The sequence below is a fragment of the Pleurodeles waltl genome, chromosome 3_1 (genome assembly GCF_031143425.1).
Source record: "Pleurodeles waltl isolate 20211129_DDA chromosome 3_1, aPleWal1.hap1.20221129, whole genome shotgun sequence".
Lineage (NCBI taxonomy): Eukaryota > Metazoa > Chordata > Amphibia > Caudata > Salamandridae > Pleurodeles > Pleurodeles waltl.
In genome coordinates this window covers 191,553,287-191,568,963 of record NC_090440.1, presented here as the reverse complement: position 1 = coordinate 191,568,963, position 15,677 = coordinate 191,553,287, and positions in this window count along the sequence as shown.

The following is a 15,677-nucleotide window of genomic DNA, read 5'->3' as shown; positions in this document are numbered from 1 at the left end:
AGCTTTCGGTTGCTGTTCAATTCTCCTTCACTCAAGTTTTCTCCCCTTGTCTTATCTACTTCCTCCTCAATTGTTGTCACTGCAACTGCTTCCTTTCTCTTTGCTTGTGACTCCGGCCACTTATCTCCTTTCAGTGGACCCATGGTCAATGCTCTCAGTTTTGAATTTGAAACTACTTCTTGCTCTACAGTATTTTCTCTTGACAGACCTGCAACTGGTTCAGGAGTCAGACCACATTGGTTTTGATCCACCTCAACTCCTTCCCCCTTGGGGTCTGGCGTTTGCTTGGTTTGTCTAACAAAAATCGTCGACTTCTGGAGAGCCCTCCTCTGACTAGACACTTCTGCTGCCTCAATTGAGATTAGCTCGCTGTCAGTGCACTGGAGTTCCAAACTGGATCTATGCAAGACATGAGGGAAGTAGCATATCCTCAAAACAATGAGGAGTTGTTGAGAGTACCAACAACAAGCAATTCAACCTCCGAGCTGGAAAAAAGTGAATGGCAGAGAATTTGTCTTTTTGTTTTGTTAGAGACATTCCAGGTCAATATTTTGGTGCTTGAGGGAAATCTATGAACCGAACTGTTCAGATAAATTTGAGAAAGTACAAAGAAAAAGACTGTTTAAAGTAACTGGAAGAGACTTTGATAACCTGATTTGAGAAGATAACCCGATTTTTGAAAATGATACCAATTTTGACAAAGAGTCCTAGAGGTGAGACTGAACATTGTAAATACTGCTGAAAGAAGATTGAAGATATTGTTTTTTGATGTTTGCTGTATAGTTACTATTTTTTCTCTTCTGATTTCTGATTCTTTACAGATGAGTAACATTAGCTAGCAGGGTAGGAAGAATAGTTGCTGTAAATACATGAGTATTGGTTTGGCAATTGTGTGCCTGATATTGTGCTTGGTATTGATTGTGGGAGTGGCAGTTCTTGACAAGAGTAGAGCCAACAATACTTCAGCTTTAGAGACGACTGCACTAACAGAAATAGCGACGTTCAGGTTAGATGAGAAGTGTTAGACCCGACAGCCTTAGGGTGGTCACCCCCAACTTTTTGGTCTGCCTCCCTCCACTTTTTGACACTGTTTTTGCTGGTTTTAGGACTCGGCGCACTTTACCACTGCTAACCAGCGCTAACGTGCATATGCTCTCTCCCTTAAAACATGGTGACATTGGCTCATACCCAATTGGCATAATTAATTTACTTGTAAGTCCCTAGTGAAGTGCACTGAGTGTGCCCAGGGCCTGTAAATTGAATGCTACTAGTGGGCCTACAGCACTGATTGTGCCACCCACATAAGTAGCCCCTTAACCATGTCTCAGGCCTGCCATTGCAAGGCCTGTGTGTTTGCAGTTTCGCTGCCTGTAAGACTTGGCATTTAAAGGTAGTTGCCAAGCCTGATACTCCTCTTTTCCTACATATAAGTCACACCAAGGCAGGCCCTGGATAACCCACAGGTCAGGGTGCTATGTAGGTAAAAGGCAGGATATTTACCTGTGTGTTTTATGTGTCCTGGAAGTTGAAAACTCCTAAATTCAATTTCCACTGCTGTGAGGACTGCTCCTTTAATAGGCTAGCATTAGGGCTGCCCTCTTATACTGTTTGAGTAGTAGGCTCTGATCAGAAAGGGGTTGACAGGTGCTATTTAGTATGGCGAGAATGGCAATGCAAAACTGCAGACTGGTGAGGTTCGATTTTATATTACTATTTTAGAAATGCCACTTTTCTAAAGTGTGCATTTCTCTGCACTTTAAATCCTTCTGTGCCTTACAACAAGTCTCCAATCCACATCTGGGCTGGTCAACAGCTCCCTTGTGCATTTCACCCAGACAACCACAAACACAGGATGCTCAGTCAAACCGGCACACATCTGCATACTGAATGGGTCTTCTTGGGCTGGAAGGGTGGAGAGCCTGACACTTACATTTCAAAGGACAGTGGCCTGTACTGAAAGGGGACCTTGTGCACTTCAAAACCACTCTGTGGTAATTTTGGGTATATAAACTGGGATTCTGACCCTACCAACTTAGACACTTCCTAGGACTGATACTCTGAACCAGACCCTGTAACCTGCCAAGAGGAGCTGCCTGGCTGCCCAAAGGACTCACCTGGATTGCTTTGCTGTGAAGGACTGCTGCCTTGCTGTTGCCCTGCTGCCTCGCTGGCCTCTGGCTCTGCTGATAAGTGCTCTCCAAGTGCTTGGATTGAGCTTGCCTCCTGAAGTCTCAGGGACAAAAAGACTTCATCTCTGCAAAGGAACTCCTTGTGCGGTGAAAATCGACGCACAGCCTCCCTAGTGGTGAAAGAATCACCGCATCGCTGAACCGGAAGGAGATAGCCCGGCTCCTTGAATGGAGCTTGACGCAGCGCCAGCGTTGCAACTGGAACTTTGACACACAACCCACTGGATCAACGAATCGTCAAGCCGGTACGATGCAGCCTGACTTCCTGCTGGAGGAATCCACGCAGCAACTGCCTTGCGACAAACTGACATTGCCCACCGGATCGAAACAGCACCTGTGACTTCGTCCTGCACACCCAGGATTTCCATGCATCGTCCATGGGCATCAAAAGACCCCATATCGCAAAGCGGAATTCCTGGACGCAGGGTTGAATAAAGGCAAAGTCATTGTTGCGTGGAAAATAATCGAAACATCGTCTATGCGCGCCCAGGAATCGAGCGCACAGCCATAATTTTCCTTGCATACCCTCCTCTGCGGTCTCCCTGCGTGTAATTTTTACGCATACCAGGTACTTTGTTCTTGCAAGAAACACCTGTTGCTTTTTAAAGAGAAGACTCTTCTTATTACAAAAGTGATATTTCAACTTGTGCTTAACAAATCTTGATTGTTTTGACCTTAATTCACTCAGATAATCCTATATATTTCTAAACCTGTGTGGTGTATTTTTGTGGTGTTTTCACTATGTTATTGCATGATTTAATGCACAAATACTTTACACATTGCCTTCAAAGTTAAGCCTGACTGCTCAGTATCAAGCTACCAGAGGGTGGGCACAGGATCATTTGGATTGTGTGTGACTTACCCTAACTAGGCTTGTGGTCCCTACTTGGACAAGGGTGTATACCTCTCAACTAGAGACCCTATGTCTAATAAGAAGTATTTGCACACAGACAATACACAAGGGGAACTTTCTTCCAATGTTTTCTATCGCTTGAGTATGTTGAGACGATGGATGCGAGAAATTATGTATGTACGCAGATTCTTTTCTCAGTTCAGGAAAGCGTTACCCATCGTAGTTTGCCCCTCACATATGGGATACGTTGTAGTCGGTTACTTACAAGATTCTATGACCAGGACTACATTCAATATTTCTACTCCAATCATGACACTGTGTTTTTGTTTGGCCCCATAATTAGATACCTGAGTAGAGTTGCTAAGAACAATGAGAGTGTTAGTGAGTTTTCTTTGAACCTACATTAACTTTTGGCACGGCATATACGGACAAGAACAATTTGACATGCTTTCTTACACCACTAGAAAAGAGCTTCTTAGATCAGACAGATAGCAGGAGAAAGGCATTAAAAGAGAAGTTAGAAAAAGGTTTAGAGAAAAGGACTTTTAGAAATGATTATGCGGTTAGTGAAATAGAAACACAAAGGAAATTAGCTTTAAATGCGCAACACATAGGAAAGCTTTTTGTATATAGGCCTAAATCTAGTACTGACATTTTGTGTGAACGTAGATATGTTTTTGTTTGAGTATATGGGCATTTATGTTGAACGGCCAGGATCCAGCAATTCCTGGTATATATTACATCTGTGGACCAAATGCTTATTACAGTCTTCCAAGAGGATAGTATGGCACATGTTACCTGGGGATAGTTTTTGCAAAAATATTCCAACTTGATGACTTGAAAAGATTGCTGAAAATGACAATTACATCACATTAAACAAAAGAAAGTCTCCTTCTGGTATATCAGGAGATCTATTTAGAGCAATGATTAATTCAGTAGGAGGAGTTCTGAATTCTACAAATATTTGAAAGTTGTCTACTATTGTGGATAACATGTTGACAAATTTTTCAGAAGCCATGATCCTAATGGATACAGAAATGGCTGCAGTAAGATCTATGACTCTTCAGAACAGCCTTGGGTTAGACATTCTTTTAGCAAAAGATGACAGTTTGCCAAAAGTCTAATTCAAAGCATTGCTGCTCGTATACTCCTGATAATAGCAAAAACATTAGAAGCTTACTTACTAATCTGACTAATGAAAGCGCTGATTTGGAAGAGCTAAAAGAACCAGGTGTTTGGGAGAAAGTTCGCAAAGGATTTGTTTCAGTGGGAAATTGGCTCAGCAACATTGGGAAATGAATAATATTGAAAATAATACAAGGGATATTGATTATTGTGACTTGCATAATTGGAGCATGGGGCATATGTAAACTGTGTAGGATGATTAAATTAAAGAAAATGAAAAATGATCAGAGGAGGGAAGAAATGAAAAGGGAAAATTTATTTCAGGAAAATTTTAAGAGGCAACAAAGATTAAGAGGGATAGAAATGACAAAATGTCAGCCGAAGCAGAAAATTTATGTGGTAAGATGTAGGTGTGATGACATTTAGTCAGGAGGGATTGTTAACACTGAATTTTTACTAATGAATATTCATGTATTCCGAGTGTTGAATTTGAAAAGAAAATTAGTTATTGTAGATAGATAATGCACACATTTGAAATAGTGCCTACTTGAATGGCTGCCATGTTCACGAAGTGTACTTCTTAATAGCTTATTAACTTAAAATGTTAAGCTAATGTTTTGATTAATGAGGTAGTATGTCACATTAATAAAGCCAGTACATAATACATAACCATCAATCATAGGCCTTACCTTTAGCAATGTCTTGGGCCTAGTTGCACCGCCTCATGTGAAGCCGCATTTCTTAGGCGATTAATAAATGGCTGCTTAGAGAATTAAGTTGTGATTTTCCACTGTACTGACCAAATGCTCATAGCTGAAATTCTCTCTCATGAAAACTGTTTGCTAGAATATGCTGTAATAACTAGGGATACAATGTATAACGCAGTGTGTGTAAAGACGACCTTCCCAGGAGCAGACAATGGATGCACTGACTGAAGTATAAGCTGATACAATATTGATACCTGACAAGCCAAACAACAGGAACAGGAGAAGGGGTGCCAATCATCGACATGTGAACTGTGTACTAGTAAATTCTTAGGTTTGGGATTCTACTTTCATTTGACTAAATGTACACATACGATTCTTGGACCAATGGCAATGTGGGATGTAGTTTTAGGAAATCTAACTTAGCCAGACTGCACTAAGAGGAGAACGCTGCTTCCATTTCGCCATTATCTTCTTGACCGTCCAGAGAGGAGACATGCTTAACTTTCCTTAACTTTGTTGCCTAGAAGCGACATTCTATATGTCTATCCTTGAGACCTTTCTATTCTGAACTTTAATGCTGAATTCCAATGCCATACTGATGTCCAATTGATTAAGATTGTCACAGCTTGCTGAACCATATTGAGGCCAGGTATAATGGCAATGTTATTGATTGTTATGCCTATTTGCTTTTGTCCCTAGGCACCAACCGCTAATTTGGACAGGGCCTTAGAGGTTTTTCCAAATTTGTGTTGACTAAATTGCTTTTGCATGAACTCCAAACATACTATTCTAATCTGAGGGTTAGTTAGGGTACTCACTGATGATGCTCGCTACATGTAATAACAGTTGATGTCTTATTTGCTGAATCTAGATGTACGCCATTTCGTTAGCGCAGTTATTCTTGCTATTGATTTGTACTGTAACCTTAGAATGTGTAGTGGTCCAAGCTTTGATTAAATTGCGATTCTTTAGAAAATTTGGTCAGCCAGTATTGTTTCTGAATGCTTACCATTTGATTTTGAGACTAAGTTACAAGACATTAGCAATGTTAATATAGGGAAATAAAACATTCTAACTTTTACATAAAGGTGTGGTTACTCATGGCCTCGAGGTCATGGTGTGAGAAAATTACTGACTCCTATTGATTAATGATGTAATTGATGGTTACTGCTATTGATTTGTATTGGTACAGCGATCCATGGTGGGAACTACTCAAAACTCAGTCAAAAGGTCCATCGACCTACAATGCGTCCCCTTATAAATTAACCAAATAAGGTCCGATGAGCTAAAAGCAGAATTGTGTGGTGTCAAGTGGAGTGACGCAGAGTGGAGTGGCACAGAATGGAGTAAAGTGGAGTAGTGTGGCATAGAGCAGCGTACAATCGAGTAGCATAGTACAGTACAGTTGTGGGTGTAAGTAAAAGCATTGATAGACAGCAGATAAGGTGAAGGCAACATAAATAAGAAGGGCTTATAAAAGAAATACTGTGTTGCAAAAAAAAAAAAAAAAAAAAAAAAAGAAGATGAAGATGAACAAAGACAAGTAAGGACATTAGTACTTGGTCCATGCCCCAGGGAGGAGAAAGCATAAGAAAGGAAGGGAAGCCCACAGGAGCTTAGCAATTGAAAGATTGTAAATAAGAGTGACAACGAAAACAACTAATGGTATGCTGTAGGCAGGTTACAAGCCCATTAAGCAATAAACCATGTGTCTTGAGGCAAAAGCCCATGTGCTGTGTAGGCAAGACCTAAAACATTAACGAGTGCCTAAGTCTGTGAAAAAGTGGTCTCAGTAAATTGCACAGTATCTCTGCCTTCTTATTCTCGCACAATCGTCCTTCCTGTCTGGGGTTTATACATGCTTTCAAAGTAACTGAAAATTGAAGCCGAGCTAGAAAATAAAAAATCAGTCAGTTTTCAAAACGCAAAAAAAAAGGGAAAATATGCAAAATAACTAAAATCTGCATGGTCCTCTGAAATCTGATTTTTCCACAGATTTGGACTGGCCTTGCTAATGTATAAGATTAAAAAGCATGGTCAGTTCAACAGGGGGTCATCAGTATAGACTAGCCAAACTGTTTTTAATATAGTCTAATCAAATGGAAAATCCACCTTAGGGTTCTTCTTCATATTGTTCAGTTTGCAACACACAATGTTCTATATTTCAGATAACCTCCAAGGGAACATGAAGCTTAAAGGAAGTGCATGCTTCCTTGCTTACTGCAAAATCAACGATTTCTAAAGTGAAAGTCCCTTTTTAGGCAGAAAACAAAGTGCACTTGCTGTTGCGTGAAACAATCCTATACTAGGAAAACTCCAGTGGTATAAGATGAGCTAGACTACTGTTGTATAGCTCGCAATAACAAATTCATGCCCTATGGTGCTGAGGAAATCGGTCTGCGTGGTTGGTGCATTGCTAGTGTGAGCAGAGATTTTGTCGTGAATAATTTGTCTTTACGTAACCATACGTATGTACTAATGTGCAAAACAATTTAATTATAAATTCATGTTAACACGAAAACTGCGCTCTACTTAGTGGCCGCCATAGAGTGAAAGGCCTGCATATGTTTTCTAATGTTCTACTAATATTGTGATTAGCAAATATTCTGCCTCTTTAAGAGCATGTACTCTGCTAAAATAAATGGTGAAATAATATAAGTATTTCTTGGTCTCTGCTGAGCTTGAAGCTGAGTGAGGCAACTCTGCAATGTTATCTGTATTAAACATTTTTAGATGTTTTTGTTTTTTTTAATCACAGTCCAGTTACAGCGTATTCTGAAGGTGCCAAACAATGGATCTACAGATGCAGATGGAGAAGGAACTGTGCTAGATACATTTTGTATTAGTTCGAGTTTCGTCAATAGAACAGCCAATGAACCTTTAGGGAGCTAACAGTTTATATAATTGTGATATCTAATAACTGTCTCATTGATTAAAACGTAAGGTGAGAAGAACCTATCCAATCGCAGGAGTTTAGCAAGTTTTATTTAATGTTCAGTTACCATTGGTTTGGGGGCTTTTTTTTTTTCAGCATGGGTCCCAGAGACTCCACTCATGCTTTGCCAGACAGTCTACTGATATTCCGGTGTTTATATTATTTTCTGAGTTTACTATGTCTGTTCAATGCTGGACTAATGCTTTAATAACCTTCAAGTCCAAAATTCTAAACCATTCCCCTACCTTTTTCCTGTTCCGATGGTGATGCTGATGTCCCCCTGATGACGTTATAATCTGATTGCTGACTACCTTAAGGACAGGTAATTATGTAGTTTTGTATATTGGGTTTGTCTCTTGTTTTTCAGGTACCAACTATTATCATTTTAATATTGCTGCTTATTTTGATAGCACCATAGCTAGATGTTTTCTAAATTTATGTTACTAAATCTTTCACATGAAGCCCAACATGTTAATGCTAATTAGTGGTTAGTGAGGTGTTACCCTCATACTCCTGAATGGTCAATGATTTCTTTCAGTTTGTTGATTCAAAGTATTCAAATTCTCTGACTCAAATTCTATTGCTATGGTTTTGTGCATTCTCTATTGAATTAATAATCCTTACTGCTTTAAGCTTAGGTTCATTTATCGTTTCAATCAGCCTTTGTTTCTTCTCATGTATCAATTGAACTTGAGAATAATATTTGTGACTTTAGCATTGTTAATATAGAGAAATAAATATTTCAACTTCTTAAACTGGTGTGGTTATTGATGATCGCATTATTCATGATGTGTTTACTTAGGGTTTATAATGATGTATAGTGTATTCCTTTATATTTAACCTGATGCTTCTGAAGTTTACTTTAAAGCACATTTGGTTCTTCGACCTATCGTATGAAATACTATCTAGTCTGTTATGACAAAAAAATAGCCGAGATTTCTGCTTCATCATTTATGGTAGCAGAATTTGATGATTAGTATCACTTTAAATGATGTCAGAAGCTGTGTAAATTGATTTGATAGTCTTGATTATGGTTTTTGAAATTGTTGTATAACATGGCAAAGTTCAGTCCCTAAACACCCAAAGTGACTTTCCCTGGTCCTTAGAGTGTCTAGGTTGATGGGGATGGTTCTCAGTGCTCTTTTGTTAGATTGAATTAAGTGGATTATGCGCTTGCACAGCTTTAGCTAATTTGCAGTTGATTGAGTTGTTTGTGAGACTTTAGGGGAGTTGGCGTGCTCCAAGTATAGTTAAAGAAAGAGTCTGCGTATTCTGAAGTGTGAGAGTAGAGAGGTCGGTGAACTTGTGTTTAGGTCTTGGGGCTCAAAAGATTTCCACGTGGTTGTTGGTATACGGACTTCACAGGGTAGGTCTAAGACTCTGGAGTATACTGAAAAGTATATTAAGACACTTGGTTTTTGTTGTAATTTGTCTAGTTAGTAGGCTGATCAGGCATAGTTGGCAAGTCGAGTTTGAGTTAAAATGGAGTGTTAGGTCTTTGACAGATTTGGCGAGTCCTATGTGCACCAGGATAGTATCCAATGATCAATTGAGAGTAAAATTTGCAGATTGAATTTTGCTTTTGAATCTGGGGAACTGAGAAAGAAGAATAGCTACAAGAACTAAAGCAGTCAGGGAAAATCTGTAAGGTTGCTAGAGCGATTGGATTACCCTACCTGTAGTAAATAGACAAACTTGTTTTCTTGGTTCTGATTAAGTGCTCGCAATTAATTTTGCATTTGTTTTGAATGTTTGAGTTTAGGAGGACAAACCGAAAGACTGTCAGCCACTGTGCTTAAGTGTGATGTCATTTTTGTGTCACGCTGGGATAGGTTGATTAGTGAGAAGGATCGTGCATGGATTGGTGGACAACTGTGAAGCGCAATGATTTGAGAAGGGAGACAAAGAGGATTGTGGGATTAAAAGTCACTTTGTGATTGTTGACTTTTGACATAAATTTGTGAAAATGAAGTTTTTCAAAGCTTTAAAAAGTGCTCTTAGGGAGATGAATATATTCTGGCGAGGAGAAATATGTCTGCCTGAAGGTACTCTGGCATACATCGTAATTGAGGAGAAAGGGGAGAAAGACACTGAAGCAAGTATTTGGCTAAAACATTGGATTAAAATAACACAGAAGGAAGGGTGTTTGGCGTTTCCTGAAAACTGTACATTTAATTTGAGAATTTTGGAGAATCTGAGACAGGTGATGTGTGTTCTAAGACCTCTGCTGAGACCAGCTCAGTTCAAAGCATTAGCGATCTGGGAGCTAGTAGCTAGACAACAGGTATTGAAATTTAAGAGAATTTTTTTAAAAACAGAAGTCACTAGCAGAAGCTAGGTGGGATAATGAGCAGAAACAGTGGAGGTTAGATACCTTACAAGGTATTAGGTTGTTTCCTGCAATATCTAGAGACAGTGAGATAGATGAAGAGCTTCAAAGAAATCTAAAGAGTTTCTCTTTATCAGAGGAAGAGCAGATATCAAAAGAACCTCAAAGGTCTTTGATTAATAATGAGGAATTGGACGATGATTTTACAGACTGAGAAATTGTCCACCATCTTATGTGGCTCAAGAAAATTTGAGTACAAGTGGTACAAACCCTACTGCACCAATACCAACTGCAGTGACAGTCCAGTACAGAGTAACCACAATGACAATTCAGTACAGGTTGATCCTAACGTTAACCAGAGCTCAGTACAGACTAGTCCTCTTGTGCAAATATCGATGCAGAGCAGCTTCAATCTGCCAACAGACAGCTGCCACAACTTAGTGTTCCTAGGATTTACCCAGATGTACTTGTTGTAAATACAGCTGCTAATCTAGAAGTAGCTTCAGGACAGACTTTACAGAAACCGATGTTGATTCAAACAGAGCCAACTCCATTGTTACTGCCTGAAATGCAGGAGTAATGCAATCTCAGAACGTAGAGACCAGATTAAGCCCAGATGCAGCGTCGGTACCTATTACATTTGGTCCAATTGTGCCTTTACATGCTCAAAACAATAATAGTGCAGATAACCAAGGAGTTCAAAATCAGAATGAAAACAGGTTAACCTCGCCTTTAAGACGAGCTCTGAATAGATCAAGGTTGTTATTAGATTTAACACCCATTAGAAATTCTGAAATGGCTGGATCATGCAATGGTCCAGAGTTAAAAATGTTAACTCCTCAGCGTGTGAGCTCAATACAGCAACAGTTACCAAGTGTGCAACCTGGTAATATTTCATTACATAGTTTGACAGCACAACAATTAACAAGGTAGTTGGAAGAATTGAGTTTTCAAGTGTTCCAGAGGAGAGTCAGTTTAAAGACAGAGTTTATAAACAAGACGAAACGGTCGATGGAAGCAGGTGAGCTTCTTGAAGGGACAATAGGAGTAAGTAGAGACGAATCTTACACTGAAGCGGAGTTGAGATATTTGTATCCATTAATTACAGAGGGAGCAGTTGAGGTACATCAGCAACTACAACAGTTAGCAGATAAATGTGAAATTGATCTTCCGAAAACAAAAAGCCTGAAAAGAAGTTATGGATTCAATTTTGAAGGTGAAACTTTTGAACACATGAGGTCTGCAGGAATGAAAACACATCTTAAAGAGTTACTTGAGAAAGCACAAATTTGGAGAGCATTAGAAAAATTGGAAGGCAGATAGGTCAAGTTAAAGAGAAAAGCTTAGGAAAGGTTCAGATACTCCACCTGTAAAAGTATCACAAATTAAAGAGCCATTAAAAGTTTTACCAATGAGACATTCCTGGAGGGAATTTTGTACATTTCCCTTGGAGCAGGAGTGATATTTTGTCATTTACAAATGACTACCCCAGGTTGAGGGAGAAACCAGTGGAATGGCACCAGCAAACACAAACTTGCGAAATGCCTGTGGGAGGATTTAAACACTCTTTTGGAGATAGTTGTTACAGCAGATTTGTGGATTGAGTGTAAGAGGAGTGTAGATTGGCCAACAAGTGAGCCGCCGAGAGATCAATCAACAGGTGCACCATCTCCTGAAGTAATAAAGTATTACTATAAGGTCACTGAGCTTCTGAAAACGAGAATTTCACTGAAAAACATTGCTTGGCAGAGTATAGATAGAACAGCACAGGAGCACAGCAAGTGAAAGAATCGATTCATGCATGCTATGAGAAGCTGATAAAAAGCATTTGAACATTATAGTGGTACAGAAACAATTAATCATAAAGACATGATTCATTTTGTGTTCAGGTTTGTTGAAGGACTCAGACCAGAAATTAGCCAGATGATTAAGAGTCATTTGATTTGTTGGCAAGCCAAGCCAATTGATGAGGTGCTGCAGTATGCAAAATACTATAGTGATGAGACTGAATTGAAACAGAAAAGGTTGAAGGAGAAAGCGATGGTGATGCAGATCAAGGCTGCACAAACAGGGATTCAGAGAAGTTGTCAGCCTCAGCAACAGCAGGGACATGGTATGTTTCAGAATCAAGGAACATTTCAAAGTGTAAGCAGAGGTAGAGGTCTTAATGGTATGGGAAGTGTTAACCGTGGTCCTGATTTGAATTCTGTGATTATGCAAGGAGAGCCACAAGGGAAAAGAATGTTACCTTGTTATGTTTGCGGGGGAATCGGGCATTGGAAAAAGTAGTGTCTGATGTTAAATGAAGGAGGTGTTGTCCAGCAGATGAATGGTGTCAATGCTTTTCAGAATATGAGAGGACCAAGAATGAAAGGTCCAATTCCAAATTTCCAGAATAATATAAATCCCACGCAGGGTTTCCAACCCTTACAACACATGCAGCATGTGCAAAATGTGCAACCACAAGTACAATTACTTCAATTACAGCAGATGCAGCCACAAGTGCAGATGGTGCCTGCGCAACAATTTCAAATGCCTGGTCATTTTCAAGCACCGCATTCTCCTATTGGTCAGCAACAAGTGATGCTTTCTCAGGTGGTCACGTGTCAGAAAACAAATCAGAATAATAATGTAGTAAACCAATTTCCTGTACACAGTGAGAATGGAATAAACAACGTGTTGCTGTCGGATAGTTCAGATGAGGAAGAATGTGTGTTGGCGGTTTCTTTTGAAGTGGATCAGAAGGGTTCTTATGTTAAGGGAAAAGGGCACAGTCACAAAGTTACTTTTCTGGTTGAAACTGGAGCTACACGCTCAACAGTGAGATCTGCAGAGGTTCCAGATTTGCCCTCATCAGGGAAGACAATTCAGATTCTGGGGAGTAGCAAATCAATATGTGACAAACCCAATTACAGAACCAATCTTGGTTAAAATTGGTAATTTTAAAGGCTTGCACAAGTTTGTGATTCAAGTCCTGTCCCCTTACTGGGAAGGGATTTATAATGCAAAACAAGATGTTCAATTACTTGTTCAGATGAGGGAACTGAAATTCAAACAAACAGTGATGATGAAGAAGGCCCAACACTTACAGACAGCAATGAGTCGGTGTCTGAAGAATTTCCTTTGATTAGTTTTGATGAGCCAGTGATTGAGGAAGCTCCTTAGATTAGTTTCTTTCCAGTTTTGGAAGAGAAAGATCTTCCTGTTGATTTACAAAAGGCTGTTAGGTCTAAAGTTTGGATCTTTCAGGAAAAGACATTGGTTTGATAAAAGAAACAGAGCCAGTTAGAGTCACAGTTAACCCCAATGTAGTTTTTCCTCAGACTTTTTACCCGAGATTTTGCTTACCTGGTCCAGACGATATCTGACCAGATATGAGAACGCAATTATGGGGTCTCCGAATGTGACGATTAAGAGATGTACAGTGCTTAACCCAGCAACCTTACTCCAGATTGAGAATACTTTCTTCCTGCTTGAGAGAATGTGGGTACATTAAGAGCAGGATATGCAGTGTGTACAATTACGGGCATACTGGAAGCATCACGGCTTCGAGGAGTGTTTTCTGCACAAGTGGTGGAACTAGTACCTCTTACAACAGCCTGCTACATTTCAAATCAAATGAAAGTGACAGTTTACACAGTCAAATATGGATTCAGCATTGTGCATGACTTTGGCCAAATCTGGTCACAGAGAGGTTTCCTGACCTCTTCTGGTTGACCAATAAGAAATGGTGAGAGAATTCATGAATTGTTACAAGCCATTCAAAAGCCCTAGAAAGGTGCTGTGGTGAAATGCAGAGCACATCAGAGATCACAAGATTACGTGTCTTTGGGAAATGCATATGCAGATCAAGTTGCAAAGTTTCGCACATTGAACGGCATATCCTTCAAAGGAAATTGTTGCCTGAAAATGATGAAGTCTATGCAAGTTTTACCAATCAAAGTGTTGATACTTTGGAACAGTTAAAAGCTCTACAAGATAACGTTCCCAAAGAAGAGTGCAAAGATTGGTTAAAACTCAAATGTGTCCAGAGAGGAGATGATATCTGGATTACAGGAGAAGGGAAGATAGTTCTGCCAATATAGTTCACTGACTCAAATGGTTAGATACTATAATGGTCAAGCCCACGTAGGGAGAGATGCTATGGTTTGCTGTTTCAAGCAGCATTGGTTCAATCCAAAGTTTAAACAGGTTGCCGAAGCAATTTGCCAGATGCATGGTTTTTCAACAGATGAATGTTGGCAGAGGGACACTGGTCAATGTGGGACATATTGGCATGGCTGGAGGACCATTTAGCAGAATGCAGATGGATTTCATTGAGATGCCTGTGTGTGCTGGGTTGAAATGCGTGCTGGTGATTGTGTGTATTTTCAGTCATTGGATTGAGGCTTATCCTACAAGGAGAAATGAGAGTCTTACAGTAGCAAAGTTACTACTTAGAGAGTAAATTCCATGTTTCGGTTTCCCAGACTCTTTGGACTCCGATAGGGGAAGCCACTTCAATAATGAAGTGATTAAATTGCCAAGTTCAGCTTTAAACATTGAGCAGAAACTCCATTGTAGTTACCATCCAGAAGCTTCAGGACTTTTAGAACGAATGAATGGCACTCTGAAATTAAGATTGGCAAAAATGTGTGCATCTACAAAGTTGAAATGGCCAGATGCTTTGCCGTTGGTTCTAATGTCAATGAGAAGCACCCCTGACAAGAAAACAGGATTGTCACCTCATGAAATCCTCATGGGGAGAGCTATGAGATTGCCAGCTGTACCTGCAAATGCTCTTGTGAACATTACAGATGATGTGGTGTTGGACTAATTCAAGGGTCTAGCTCATGTGGTACGATCTTTCTCATCAGGTGGAAGCTACCACACTTCAAGCGTCTCAAGGCCCAGGACACAACCCGAAGGCTGGTGATTGGGTTGTGATCTGCAAGCATGTGAAAAAATTGTGTTTGGAGCCTTGTTGGCAGGAACCCTACCAGGTGATATTAATAACAACTACAGCTGTGAAGTGTGTAGGACTGCCGAACTGGATCCATGCAAGTCACACTCAGAAAATAAATAACCCAAGAAGAGCTGTTGAGACTACCTAAACCTAAGCGTATTCCAGGTCAAGAAAGAGGGGAACTGAAGGCTATACCTGGAAACGATTGAGTCGACTCACCCACTCCTGAGTCACATGAAGTGGAGGGTATCCTGGAAGAAGAGGGTGAATCATCCTCAAATGACATAGTAAAAGAACTGGTACAAAGAGAACAAGAGAGAGTACTGGTCCAGAGAAAACCTGCGCAGAGGAGAATGGCTTCAGAAGCAGATGGTCTGACAAACCAGACTGAACAAGTGACAGACCCCGAAGGAAAGGGAGTTGAGATAGATCCAAGCCAAGAGGGTTGGACTCCTCTTGAACCAGTTGCAGGAACATTGAAGGAGAAGAATCCGAGTTCCAGTCTGAAAAGAGCATTAACAAGAAAACCTCTGAACAGTGACAACTGGCCAGAGACAAGTTTAGAGGCAGGGAAGATTAACGTGGTGCCACTGA